Here is a 14,438-nt window from a genome sequence, read left to right as displayed (position 1 = left end):
TTCCTCACAAAACAAACCCTGTGGGACTGTGAATATTTTGTTCCTTATGTCAGGATGGTTATAATCCACCAGAGGGTGAAGTCCAAACTTCAGAGGAAAGCCGGCCTAACATTTCTGGGAAAATTCAGCCTCAGATACTTCCTAGCTGTGTGACCCTGGACAAATCACTTCACCCTGTTTGCCTCAGTTTCCTCATTGGAGAAGGAAATGGTAAGTCCCTCCAGCATCTTTGCCAAGAAAACCCTCAGTAGGGTCATGGAGAATTGACATGACTGAAAAACAATTGAACAAGAACAACAGAAAATACTTCAAACTTTCCAAAGCTATGAAAATCAGCCCGTTTCTTAAGCCACAGGGGTTTCTGTTTTCTTCACACCAGGAAGAAATGAGCTTCTACATAATCCTCTGGGATCTACCTAAATCCTCTAGAGACAGGGTGGTGCAGTGGAAAAAACCAGCTTAGCATCAGGAAGAGTGTGTCCTGTGTCTGTGTAACTCTGAGCAAGTCACTTGAGCTTCTCTGAGCCTCAGTTTCCCCTTCTGTAAAAGCACTTACAGCCCCACCCCCCCTTGTGAGGGGATATTGCGTAATGTGCTTAATTGTCTATAATTGTTTTCGGTCATTCTTCTCAAGTCCCCCATCCAGCCATAAGCTCTCTTTGACCAGGAGGTCATTATTCTTTCTCAAACCCATCTCTAACCCCTTGTGTTTGGAGAATCAGTCATGCCTAGGTCTGGAGGAGACACTGAGCATCCTGGGGCTGGGAAAGAGAGGATTTGAAGGGTGTCTGGGCCCGAGGCCATTCTCAGGAACTGGGATCAGTCAGGAGGGTTTTTTTCTCGGTGATATCTCAGAAATCATTCCTCAGGACAGTAGGGAGCCTGGCCCATGACTCCATTGTTTATCTGAGAAGAGGAATTGGGCACATCTCATCTCCCCACCCTAGGGCCTGCGGACTATTGGCCAGTCCAGGCCTGTTCCACCTCTCAGGAAGCTGTCTCCAGGCTGCCTCATTGTCACTGACGGTTATGGCCTGGTCTTAGATAAGCTACCCTCAACATCTACTTCCTTTACAAGTCTGTCCCTGCTGAGTGTCCTGAGTTAGTGCTGGATCTGTAGTCTCTCCAGTCAGGGAAAGCGCTCGGTGTGCCTTTGGTCTGGCATCCTGGATCAGGCAAGCATTTGGGTGAGGTAAACATGTCGGGTGTATCTGGGGGCAGGGGCAGAATTGGACTGGGTTATCATGACCCTGAAATGAATGCCTAGAAGGGAAGGAGGAGCAACACTGGCCTGCAGGCACCTTTTGCAGAAAAGTTGCTGTCCTCAGCCTCCAGACCAAGCCTTCACCTTTCTCATGGGAGAGGTGTATGGGAGTGATCAGTTCTGCCTGACTCTAGAGGGCACTGCAAGCATCCTCATATCTGTTTGGGACAGCAGCTGGGAGTGACAGGGAGTCAGCTTTGGGTTCTATGTAAGGAAGTGTTTTCCAATGACTTTTGAACCACCCTCCAAAATAAAATGGGCAGCTGTTCGCTCGGTTAATGAGTTTCCCATCATTAAGAGTATTTAAGCAGATGCTCGTGGATTACTCACCAGGTATACTATAAGGGGGTTGCATTTCTTGGGTAGGTGAGACTTCCCTGGAGCAGGAAAAATAAGCAAATAGTGAGTCAGATCCCCACCCATCTGGGTGTAGGAGTCTTCAGGGTGACAGGTCTTTGCCACTCTGCCCATGCTAGTTAGGGGGTCCCTCCCTGCTCCTCTCTGCTCCTGGCAGAGGAGCATCCCAGTTTTCTGTTGAAAGCACCTTGGGCTTGGCCATTGCCCAGGAGGTTAGGACAGAGCTGCAGAATACCACCTGTGATGGACTCGCACCATCCTGGGACTCTTACGTACAATCAGTCTGAGCCATTTGGAGTGAGATCACATTTCTCCTGGAGAAATGGACAAAGTAGGCTTTCAGATCCCAGGACCTCAGGCCTAGAGCTGAAAGGGATCTCAAGTCCAACCCCTCATTTTACAGATGAGGAAACAGAGGTATAAGTGAAGACTGGGCTCATCCAGGAAATGTCATCGTATCATAAATTTAGAATTGGCAGAGACCTTAGACTTTCTCAATTCCTCAATGAACACAGTAGGGAACTGAGGTCCAAAGACAATGATTCAACCAAGGTCACACAGTCATCAGGAGAGTCTTTTTAGGAGGGCCCCCAGTCTCCCAAGGTGTGTGTGTGAGGTGGAATTTGAACCCGGTTCTCCTCGCTCTGCTAAACTTCCTCTCCATATAAGTAGGACCTACTCAATCCAATTCAGCTCCACACGTGTTTGATTTGTGATACTCTGGGTGCCCATGTGGCTAGTCACTGGTAGTGAATGGGCAAGAATGAAGCACTGTGCTCCTGCCCTCAAGCAGCTCACCTTCCTATGGATGAAAAGGCATAACCCAAGGAAATGAAATGCACCACAAGGCCAAGGGGGCAGATAGAAGGGCCTTTCTGGACTGATCCTCAGGGAGGTTTTGACATGGAGGAAGAAGGATGGGCAGAGGAAGAGGAGGCCATTTTGCCTCTAGGCAGAAACCCCAGCCCCCTGCCATGACCCAGAAAAGCCCTGCTTACTCCCCTAAGGATGGAGCACTATGTGGGAGGGTTGATTATCCTCTGGCTTCTTTTTCCAACTTCTCCAAGAGCTTAAAGTCTTAGAAACAGGGCTGAGTCAGGCCCTGGAGGCCTTGGTGGTTAGCTGTCAAAGCTGAAACTGGAGACCTGGGGTCCCAGTCCTTCCTGCCAGCTGATACTTAATCCCCTGCTGGACCAGCTGTCCCAGGAGATCTTCCCCAAGTAGGTCACTTGATGGGGACACTTCAGTCAAGCTTTGGTATTTTAGGTTTGTCCATGGGATTCTTGGAAGGTTGACATCCGGAGCTGAATGTTCAGCTGGGTGTTCAGCAGACATTCGTTGGAGCATCACAAGGTACACTGACTGAAGTCTTTTCTCTTGTAGGCCAAGCTGATGCCCTTCTTGGGTTCACAGAGGCTGCTGAACGGTTGCGCTTTGCGTCGACATAGCCTCAGCACTGGGCAAAGCTGGCACTGAGGACAGCCTGATTTACAAACAGCCTGGACTGGGAGAAGTCCCAAGAAACAAACTTTTCAAACAGAGCAGGGCCAGTCCCTGAGACCCTGGGAAGGGAAAGAGGGAGCAAGTCTTTTCTAGCCAGTCACCTTAATTCTTCACTTTTCAGCTTTGTGGAGCTAGAAAGTAAGAGAGGCCAGTGATTTTGGTGAGGCCTCACATCAAAGAGCAGGCAGAATTTTTATTGGAAATAGTTCTTGAGAATAAATTCTCCAGCATCATATCACTGTGGGAATGTGCACATGGGGAGAAAAGAGAATTGGGGCCCCAGTGAAGAGAAGCAGGGGCAGGTTCTCCTCTCTGGGAAATCACACACATCCCAGGCTTGGGTCAGGACCTCTAGGCCCTGGGACAACAGAATTACCTAAAATTGTTCAGAAAAGTAAAGGTCTTGGTTCTGGTTTTTTCAAAACAACAATGCTTAGCTGATGAGTTGATATCTGGTGAGATTGTGAGCTGCTTAAGAGCAGGACCATCTTGTGCCTTTCTCTGTATTGTGCTTAGCGCACTGTCATGCGTACAGTAGGTACTTAATAGGTATTGACTGACTGACTGACCAGTGAGGTGCTTGAATAGGAACTCAAGGACTGTAGAGGTCCTCCTGATTATGAGTCATGTAACCTTGGACAAATCACTTTCCATCTCTGGATCCCAGTGTCCTCCTCTATTAAATGGGCAGTCATTTAAGTGGGAATGGTTAGAATGGTTGGGCTATAAGGTCAATGCCAACCTCACATCTATGATCTTAGGATGTGTCCAGAGGGATCCAACTGACTGGGATTTTTTTAGGTTGGGGGTGGGGTGCTGTTCCACTATAAGGTGACACCTCATTTCTTCCTTCTCTCTCCCAGTTCCTAGCTACACGGCTGTGAACAGATCATTTCATGACTGATTTTCAGTTCTCTCATCTGTAGTGGTCAATGCTGATGTTTGTATGGCCACACTCACAGGGTTGTGGGGGAAATGTTTTGGAAACCCGAAGTGTGATGTGAGGGGAGTTACTGTCTCTGTTACTACCTCATTCTCCTCCTTTTTTATGGCATTCGGATACAAGTGGTCCTGGGAAAAGCTGATATCCTACTCTTTTTTATGTTTCATGTTCTGCAGACAGTTTCAGAACTGGAGAAAGTCACTTCTGAAGGTCTGCTCCACAAATCCATGATCTTGTCCATTTTATAGTTTGAAAAGACCATGTTAAGATTAGTCCTATGAGGGAGTTAATTACTTTAAACTTGTTTTTGCCATTGAGCTTTGATTTCAGGATTCTAATAAATCTATTATAAAATTCAACCAGAGTTTTCTCTTAGATAGCCTCTATGCTCAATATGTCTTACCTGGAGCAGACCATCACCTTCCACTGGTTCAATTTTTCTCTGGTTTTGAACCTAAAGTCTTCTGTCTCTGTCTTTACTGTCTTACTATATGTAAAGAATTTTATATTTATCCAGTCTAATGAAATTTTTTATATAATTATATAAAGTTTACATAAGATGAAGATATTTTGTATGGCTGTTGATGAAGCCCTATTTGATCTCATCCATCAAGTCATCAAATCAACAAGTCATCCATAAGATATTTTGCTTCAGCTCTTTTTAAAACTTAGAAACTATACTTAGTTTTGTGTAGGAGGGTGAATGACTCTTCATTAAGACTAGGTAGAGTCATAGGGGGCTTAAACTATCTTCCTGAAAAATGTGCATTCTGTATCATGATCATGTTGTGGCAAGTTCTAAATAAGGAACAGTTGTCCTTGTAGGTATCGAATTATCTAGAATGCTCATTATACTTGAGCCTATTTTATATATTATACATGAATATATTTTTATATATATTTACATTAATAGATGAATGAAAATAATTTATTAAACATCTATAATGTGGTAAGCATAGAACTTAGCACTGGGGACATACATTTTTTTTTAAAAAAAGAACAAACTCTGCCCTTAGAAAGTTATATCCTAATGGGGGAGCCAATGAATAAGGCAAGGATGGTGATGACCATGGCTGGATATTTTGGTTCGGAGAGTTAAGGGATTGTGAGTGAAGGTATAGGACAACAATGATAGCAGTAACAATTTAGTTACGGTTCTGTAACTAGAAAAGTATATGCATTTAAGGGTGGAGAGGGAACATGGGAGGCAACAAGATGGCTAAATAGTAGGTGACCAAGAGAGTAAGGTAAAGATGGCTAGAGCTGGCTGAGTGAATAGGCCATGAGTGCAGAACTGAGTAAAAGGCTTTGTGATCATTCATCAAGGAAGTATAAATGTTATGGTGCTTTGGGGAGGCTTGTTCAATAACCAATGAATCAATAATGAGTTGCTCTTTGTGCTCCTAAGGATTGTTTGCACTCCCTTTTTTATCCTTAGCTTGTTTTCTTACCAGTATTTATGAATTTTATGTGTGCAATCTAAGTTATGAATGCTTTGTACAAAATACATGAATAAGTAAATGGCTTATATTGGGGTGGGGGGGTGTCACTGTCATTCTCATCTTTTGTTAGTAGGTCTGTGATGCCTTCTTTAGCAAAGATGGGATCAAGTTTGGGTCCTGGAGGAAGTGAATTCCAGAGCTTCACTAGTAATTCTTGGACTCCAAGAAGACTCTAAGGCAACAGCTATGGATCTTCTCTGGACCAGATGCTCTCCATTTTGGCAGAGAAGCTAGAGTTTCAGTTACCTCCCATTACATAATTGTGTTGTCATTTATTCTATTCAAGGAGTGCAAACTTGTACTCTTTGGGTTTGACCCATCTTTTACTTTCATTGAGTCAAGCTTCTCGTGATCATACAGACCAGAAATTTCCAACATTTTTCTCCTTTGCTCTCTCTCTCTTTCTCTCTCTGTCTCTCTCTCTTTCTCTCTCTGCCCCTCTTTCTCTCTCTTTCTCTCTCTCTCTCCATCTCTCTTTTTCTCTCTCTCTCCCTCTCCCTCTCTCTCTCCCTCTCTCTCCCCATCTCTGTCTCTCTCTCCCTCTCTCTGTCTCTCCCTCTCTCTCTCCCTCTCTCTCTCCATCTCTGTCTCTCTCTCCCTCTCTCGGTCTCTCCCTCTCTCTCTCCCTCTCTCTCTCTTTCTCTCTCTCCCTCTCTCTCTCCATCTCTCTCTCTTTCTCTCTCTCCCTCTCTCTCTCTCTCTCCCTCTCTCTCCATCTCTCTGTTTCTCTCTCTCTCTCTCTGTTTCTCTCTCCCTCCCCCCTCTGATTTGTTTCGTAAGACAGTAAAATTTTTTGATTGTTGCTGAATTATTTTATTCTTTGTCCTGCCTTAATGTCTTGTATCACTTAACCTGTTGACTTTTGTTTTGATTGCTGATTAAGAGAATAGAGAATTTCTGATATACTTTTTCTTGTTTAGGTTTATTTCTGTTTCTTGTTGTGGTTGCCTCTAACTGGGCAAGGAACCACTGAAATTTTCTTCTGTATGTAACAACTAGGTATTGATCTAATTTTCCAATGTCTTTTACATGTCTCCAATGGCTTTCTCAAGTCACTTCTGATATAGTGGTATTTCTGTGATGGCTGTCCTTAAGAGTATTCCTTGGAAACACCTTATTTCTAATGCATTATAATATTATTGTTATTTAATAGAAGTGGCTATCATTATTCAAATAACCATTTTTCTTTCAGGCTTTTGAGTAAGACATTGGGATGATCATATAGATAAGTTCTAGCCACAAAACCCCAATTGCCTCAAGTATATGACTACTCTAGAGCAAAGTGGAATCTGAGGTTTGAATGGTCAGATAGCAACCTCAGTTTTTCTCTTAATTGAACCAGTGTAGATGTGGTTGACATGATGTCTGGATGGGGAAGGGGAAAAATTGGGAACAACCATTGACATGGTCTTGTCTTCTTGGGTATTTTATCTCATAGTTCTTGCAGTCTTTGCCAAGTAACTGATAAATCACAACTTACAAGGAGTAAATTCCAATTACAACTTGGCAGGATTTGCTCAGAAAAATTCAATAGCACCGTGAAAATAAATAACAAATATTGTTCTAAGATAATTCAACTCAATTTCATATCCATTGATTAAATACCCATTATGTACAAGACCCAGGGTTAAACACTGGGAAGACAAAGGTGAATAAGGATAATAACTGACATTTCTTATCTCATGAATAGGAATGTGGCATGCAAAAGTCACCCAGCATCCTTCAGTCAGGGCTGTGTTGGAATTAGGCTAGCCAGAAATTAAGGGGAGAAGTTTTGCAGAGAATTCAAGAAGAAAAAGACATAAAAGGGAAACAAGACAAACCCATAATGGAGGCAGTAAAGGAGGGTATACTTTGTTGGATATGCAGACATCCTGATACCAGTGCTTCCAACATCGGGAACAGAAAATGGTTTTTCTGGTTAAAACCTTTTCTCCTTGTAGGAAGGAGTTTGAAGTAGACCTCAGAGAAGCTACTCAGAGTGACAGCATCTTTCCCCAATTCGGAGGCAAAGCAGAAGGGGGATGCTTCTGAGAAGCAATGTGAGTGAGCCCACCAATCACTTTCCGTATCAGCACAGCAAATACTCTCATTTCCTTTGGCAGATGCAATGCAGAAGTCCATCTTAGTCTTTCTGAAAGGAAGAGCTGGGGACACAAACCACTCAGATACCTGGACTTCCCCATGTGGCCCCAAGATGAATGATGCTGCACAGTCTTAAACTCTGCTTCCTGGTTCTCTTCTTTCCCTGGTGTTTTGGTCCCAGAATGCTCTGGGGTGGGGAACCTTAAGACTAAAACCCAAAGCAGGCTGGTGCTGCTGGATGGTATTTCCAAGGCAATGGTAGGCTTCCCATGCCTTATCTCATTTGATATTTATATAACTCCATCGTGGAGGAAAGATGGTGGAATGAGTGTGCTTTGGCCCCATTTTCCTTATTGGTTTGAGGGAAAAGAGGACTGACACTGGACTCCAAGGACCTGGGTCTGAATCTTGCCTCTCACATTTGGTGCCTCTGTAACCTTGGACAAATCCCTTCCCTTCCCTGGGTCTCAGTTTTTTGATGTGCAAAATGAGGGAACTTCACTCAAGGGCCTCTGATTTCCCTCCTAGCTCTGGATTCATGATCCCACTGAATGTTGCGTATAAATAACAGTGGATGTATCTGTCATTATTGAGCACCTCCCTGCCAAGGCAAGAATAACAAGGTCTGTCCTGCTGGGACAAGAGAACTGAACTGTGACTCAGGGACAACCCTTCCTGAGGCTGATGGTGTGGAGAAAGCTTGGGGAGCAATTTGAAAGGGGGGCAATAATAGTGACTGAAGGAGTTGGACAGGAGCTGGAATACTGGAGAAGAGGTAAAGACAGGAGAGAGGAGGCAGGAAATGAAGATGGGGGAAGGGTCTTGGATTGAAGATCCTTTATCTGCCCTCCTCTGGATACTCTTGGACTAATCAAAGTTCTTTTTTTCAGTCAGTCAGTCAATTAACATTTTTTAAGGATCCACTATATGCTAGGCAATGAGATAAGTGCTGGGGACACAAAGAAAGACAACATATAGTTCAGAATTGGGGAAAATCTCAGAGGGAAGGCACTAAGACTAAGGAGGATGACTTCTTCAGACAGACTTCTTAAAGAAGATGGGAATTTAGCTGGGCAGTGGAGATGAGAAGGAGGAACATTTCGGGCACTGGGGAGAGCCAATGAAAACATTCAGAACTGGAGATGGATGGAGGTTCAGGAAACAGCAACGAGGCCAATATTACTGAATCTCATGATGACAAAGGACTGGAAAAGGAGGAAGGACACCAGTGGCAAAGAGCTTTAAAGACCAAAGGCAGGTTTTTATACTTGATCCTGGAGTCAAAAGAGAACCATTAGTGTTTATTGAATGGGGTAGGGGGAATGGGGAACTGATATAGTCAGACCTGACCTTTAGAATCAACTTGACAACTGAGTGGGGATGATGAATTGGAGTGGGAAGAGACTTGAGGCAGGCAGAGCCCCCCTGCCCCCCCCCCCCCCAAGGCTACTACAATAGTCCAGGTGTGAAGAGATGGGAGCCTTGGGAGAGAGGGAGCAGTATCTGAGGTGAGAAGGGGCTGTTTGGGAGATGTTATCAGGGTGGAAACTACAGGGCAACAAGTTACTGCACAGAAGAATAGGGGGGGAAAAGGTAGATTCTTGTGATTACTGAATCCAAGGTCCCCAGGTGGAAGAGGGGATTTCTCTCCCCTTCATCACCCAGTAATAATATCAACTTGCACTTAAGACACACAGCGCTGGTAGATATGTGCTTAGGTAGATATCTCTGAGACTGGGATTCTTGGACTCAGATTCTGAGCTTTTTTCTGTTTCTCCAAGCACAAGTCAGTGATAAGGAGCCTGAGAAATGAATGTTTCCAGCTATGAGGATAACCCAACATTTGAGAGCCTAGAGTTCCAGATTCAAGACTGTCTTGTCCAAGGAAGGTTTTCTTAATGGGGAAGAGGAGAGCCAACGAGACTATCCCATAGCTGATGAAGGATAACCATGCCAAGGCTAGCCAGGCCATCTGGGACCCTGCCAACCTTCCATGGTAATCACGGTGAGATGCTCAGATGCTTGGGGTCTGGGTGAATGTGGAATATCTGTTCAGCAATTACATTGAATCTTTTTATCACCTTCAGGGAGAGCATAATGGGTGTAATGTCTGAGGTTTCCCGCATTTATTTATTCATGGGCACTTTGGAGTTCTTTGTATGTGACTCAGTTTCTGTGACAGAAGATACTCACATGGGACACTGGACACCTTTGTGGGAGGGGATCCTGTTACCAATGCTGGGGGAGACCATAGACGTGAGTCATGCCTTAACTTTGCTTTAGACATCTCTCTGGAGTTTTGCTTGGATGTCAGGGCAGAGCCAGAAAGAGGATTTGACCCCTAAGAGGTCAGTCCTTCAAAATGCACTCGGGTTCATGTGAGCCCAGAGCCCCTTGGGGAGCCCTGGGTCATGGATGACATAAACCCAAAGTCATTTGTGGGGGCACCAGAGACTGGGGGATCTGCAAAGGGCAAGATGCTCCCATTTCTGAAATTGCCTTTCATGACGGCGATTCCCAGGAGGGCTGTGCGCTCAGATTCGCCAGGCTCACTGCCTCGGGGCTGGGGTCAACGATGCAACCCTGGGCCTACTACAAGGACTGTTCAGTTCCTGGTATAGGGGTAGTCTCATGGCTCCTCTATCTAGTCCTGGCTCCCTGGCCTTTGTCAACCTCCAGGCCTGCACCTCCCTAACAGAGAGCCACAGGTCAGAGCCCAGGACATGTCCTCATTGAAATTTGGGTCTCTTTATTCCTTTGGCTTCCCGGAGAGCTGGCTGGCTCCAGGGACAGAAAGCACATACCTGGAAGTGTTTGGGGAACTAGATCCTCATCTGAATTGGGGCTCCGAACTGCTGGCTGAGCTGACTGCTTTCCCACCTGCTCTCATGGGATCATGGGGTTTCCTTGCAGGAGGTGGGGTCATGTTGTGGAAAGAATTTGATATTTGGAATTCCAAGTTCTCTGTCCAAATTCTGCCCCTCACCCTTCCTCTCTACCCAGGAGAAGTCACTCGCTCTCTGGGCTTCTCTCTCCCCACCTGTAGAATGAGAGGGCGGGACTTGCTGAGATATGGCCAGGCCGGCTCTAGCTCTATGATGCTATACCCTTATCCCTCTCTTAGCTGGAGATGTGAGGGCCCAGGGGCGTAGAATGTCGCATATACCGTTTTATGGAGTTTCCATTCTGGCTGGCTTTGTTCAACTCTTCATAAAGGAAATATCACTGGGTCCAGAAATAAAAGTACAAAGCAACGCTAAAACTTTGAAAAAATAAAAACTAAACCCTGACCCACAGAGTAGAAACATGTTCATATTTATTTCTAAAAGCTCTGCTGCGTAAAAACTCCAAGCTTTCCCAGGATTTAATGCCGATAGGGACCTTGAGAATCATTTCTTTCAATCCCTTCATTTTATTGGGAGGCAGCTTGGCCCAGCCTTGCCCCAGGTCACATGGGGAGTAGTAGGAAAACCACATTTGAATTCTGACTCTCTGCCTCTAAAACCATCATTGCTTCCCCTACAGCCTCCTGCACCTCTCCTTCTTTCCACTCCTTTGAATAATGATAACAGCCTGGATCTTTCACAGACACAGAAAAACCTGCTGGGCCCTAGTCCTGCTCCCATCTGTAGATATGAACTTAATGGGAGAACCTATGGGAGTGGGGATAGGTCTTCAATGAATCATCCACACTCTCTCACCCAGTCTGTGACTGATGGGGACTTGGTCCAGCTGTACCATCCTGAGAAAAATACCCTGAAATAAAATGATGTCCCTAATGCTCTGAGAGAGCCCCCTTTGTATCTCCAGAGCCTACAGTAGGGGCTCCATAAATGCCTGTTGAGTCCTTCTTCTCTCCCTTCTTAAGCCTCGTTACCACCTCAGCATCCTTCTGCCCTCTTGTTGAAGCCAAGACAATCACAATAATAAAGGCTCCCAAACTTTCATTTCTAACTAGATGCAGCTCAGTTTGTCATTGCTATAATATGAACCAACATTTGTTGAGCACATCTTATGTGCAGAGAACTTTTCCAGGTACCCGGGACCACCGGGAGCAAGAGAGTGGGAGCAGCAGTTTGATTCAAGGAAAAACCTCCGAACAATTAGAGTTGTTCACAGATAGAATGGGTTGCCTTGAGAGGTAGTGAGGACCCAGTCAAGGAAGGTCTTCAAACAAAGACTGGACAAACATAGGTTGGCCATGGTGGAGGAGGTGCTTGGTCAAGTGGATGCCTCAGAGGTCCCTTCGAGCACAGAGATTTCTAGGGGTTGTAAGTACAATAACCTCTTCAAGATCATTTTGCGGTCACATGGCTCATCCCAATTTCCCTTTATGCCAAAGACCCAGAAAGAGTTTGCTACCACCCTGGTGCCCATTGGGCCATCTTTTTCTTGCTTTCCACTCTTTTCCTCCTCTTCTATTCTCTACTTTCTCCTTCTCTCCTCCACATCTTTCTCCTCTTTCCTTCCTCCTTTCCTGTTCCTCTTCCTCCTCCTTTGACATTCTTGTCCTTTTCCTTTTCTTTCTTTCTCCATCACTATCATCTTGTCCTGTCTTTTCTTCCTCTTCCACCTTCTCCTCCCCTTCCTCCTCCCTTTAGCATTATTTTCTTTTCTGTCTCTTTCCTCTCCACCTCTTCTCATCTTCTTTTCCTTCTTGTCTTCCTTCTTCCACATTCTTGTCCTCTTTCTTCTCTTTCTCCACCACCATCTTCTCCCTCTCTTTCTCTTCCTTCTCCTCCATCATTCAACATCTTTCTCTTCTTCTTCATCTTCTGTTTCATCTTCATCATCATCCTTTGTCTTTTCTCTTTGTTCTCCAAATCCTCTTTGGCATCATTTTCTTTTTCCTCCATCTCCTCTTCTTTCTTCTCTATTTCCTCCCCTTTTCCATTTCTACCACCTCCTCCATTTTCTCCTCCTCCATCTCCTTTTCTCCTTGATCTCCTCTTCTGTTTATCCTCCTCCTCTTCCTTCTTCCATTCTTTTCCCCTTCCTTTTCTCCATTTCCATCCTTCTCCATAATTTTCAACATGTTCTTTCTCTTCTTCTTACATAATCATCATCTTTTACACCTTTCTTTTCCTCCTTCCTCTCCTCTTCCACTGCTATTTCTCTTATTATTGTTTTTAATTCTGTGTGTGTTACTGCTACAAAGTCCCTTCCCCCTGCACCCCTCCCTCATCTGCTTTCATGCATTTTTTCAGGGCTCCCTTGTCCTCGTGCAGGGCCATGAATCAAGGAGAAGGTGGAAGGGCACATGGCATGGCTGGACCGGAAGAGGCTCTGAGAGCCAGCAAGCCTTTTATGTTTATCTCAACTGCGAGTTCTTGTCATGTCACCAAAGACTCACATTCACTCCTTCCATAAAAATGTTCAGTTCTCTCTGAAAGTCATTAAACCCTCCTGACTTCCACAGCCTTCTCTTGGCAAAGGGTCCTTTGTTTGCAGCTCTGGTTGGCCCAACTCCATGAGAATGGTGGCTGGGGGGATGGAGCCACAGACTGAAGAGGGAGAGATCTTTCAACCTTGTTTCTGGTTCAATATCCATGATCCCACGGGGCACTGATGCTGCCTCCAGGGATCACCTCCAGAGATCCCTTCCGTGCCCCAAACTTTCAGCCTACCTTAGGAGAAATCCTAGGACCACTCCTGCCTCACCACAGAGCTGTTCATTCTTATTAGCCTGTGCTTTCAGAAATGCAATCCTGGCCCTCTCCTGACCCCAGAAAATCACAAGAGAGGGGAGGGAATAAGGTCCTTATATAGCATTTACAATGTGCCAGGCACTGTGCTAAGCATTTTACAATTATTATCTCATTTGACCCTGACAATAGCCCTAGGGTGTGTGTGCTGCTATGATGATCCCCATTTTACAGTTGAGGAAACTGAGGCAACCAGTGGTTAAGCCATCTGCCCAGGATCGCATAGTGAGTCAATGTCTGGAGTTGGATTTGAACTCAGGTTTTCCTATCTCCAGGTCCAACTCTGTGCACTCTGGCGCTCCCTAGGGCCCAGGGAGATGCAACAGCTATGCAGGATCCCAACTGGTCCTTCACATCCATCTTCTCAGTCGATCCTCATCACAATCCTAGGCACTGCTCAGGCAGGGTTCCTTGTGCCCATTTTCCAGGTAAGGGAACCAAGGGGACTCAGAGAGGGTGCCCTGCTTTCTTTGTGTCCCGTGATTCTTCCTAATAATAATGCCCAATACAACCATTTTTCTTTCCCCAAACCAGAGTAGAGGGTGATACAAGTGGCATTGTTACTGTTTTTCAGATGAGGAAACAGATGAAGTGAAGGGTGCCCCAGGTCCCTGAGCCACGTAGGGTCAGAGTTCCGAGCTCTCTTGATCCCTGGTCCTCTGTCCCCAGCATTCTTGGGACTCCAGAGTGCTTTCTTTGGCCTTGATGCCTCAGTCCCTGGGATCCCTTCACCTCACACTGGCTGGGAAGCAGAAGGAAGCTCCCCTAGACTGAACTGCAGGTGGTTTCTTCAGTGAGAGAGTGCCACTGGGTGCACTTGCAAAAGCATCTTGGTCCAAGCAACTCTGCCTGGCCCTGCTGGCTTCCCTGACAGTTTTATAGGAGCTCAGTCCCTCATAAAAATGAAGACTTTTTCTCCTCACATTTAACAGGCTTCTCTTTTACCCTGACACCATTTGGTTGTCCAGCATTAACTGCTCCCCATTAACCATTTGGTGACTCAGAACCTTAAACTCCTGATACTTAGAGCTGGCCTTGGCCAGGCTGGTGCCCCATTGCATTGACTCATCATAGCCCAG

The sequence above is a fragment of the Notamacropus eugenii genome, chromosome 2 (genome assembly GCF_028372415.1).
Source record: "Notamacropus eugenii isolate mMacEug1 chromosome 2, mMacEug1.pri_v2, whole genome shotgun sequence".
In the NCBI taxonomy this organism is placed as follows: domain Eukaryota; kingdom Metazoa; phylum Chordata; class Mammalia; order Diprotodontia; family Macropodidae; genus Notamacropus; species Notamacropus eugenii.
Note: the sequence above shows the minus strand (reverse complement) of the source record.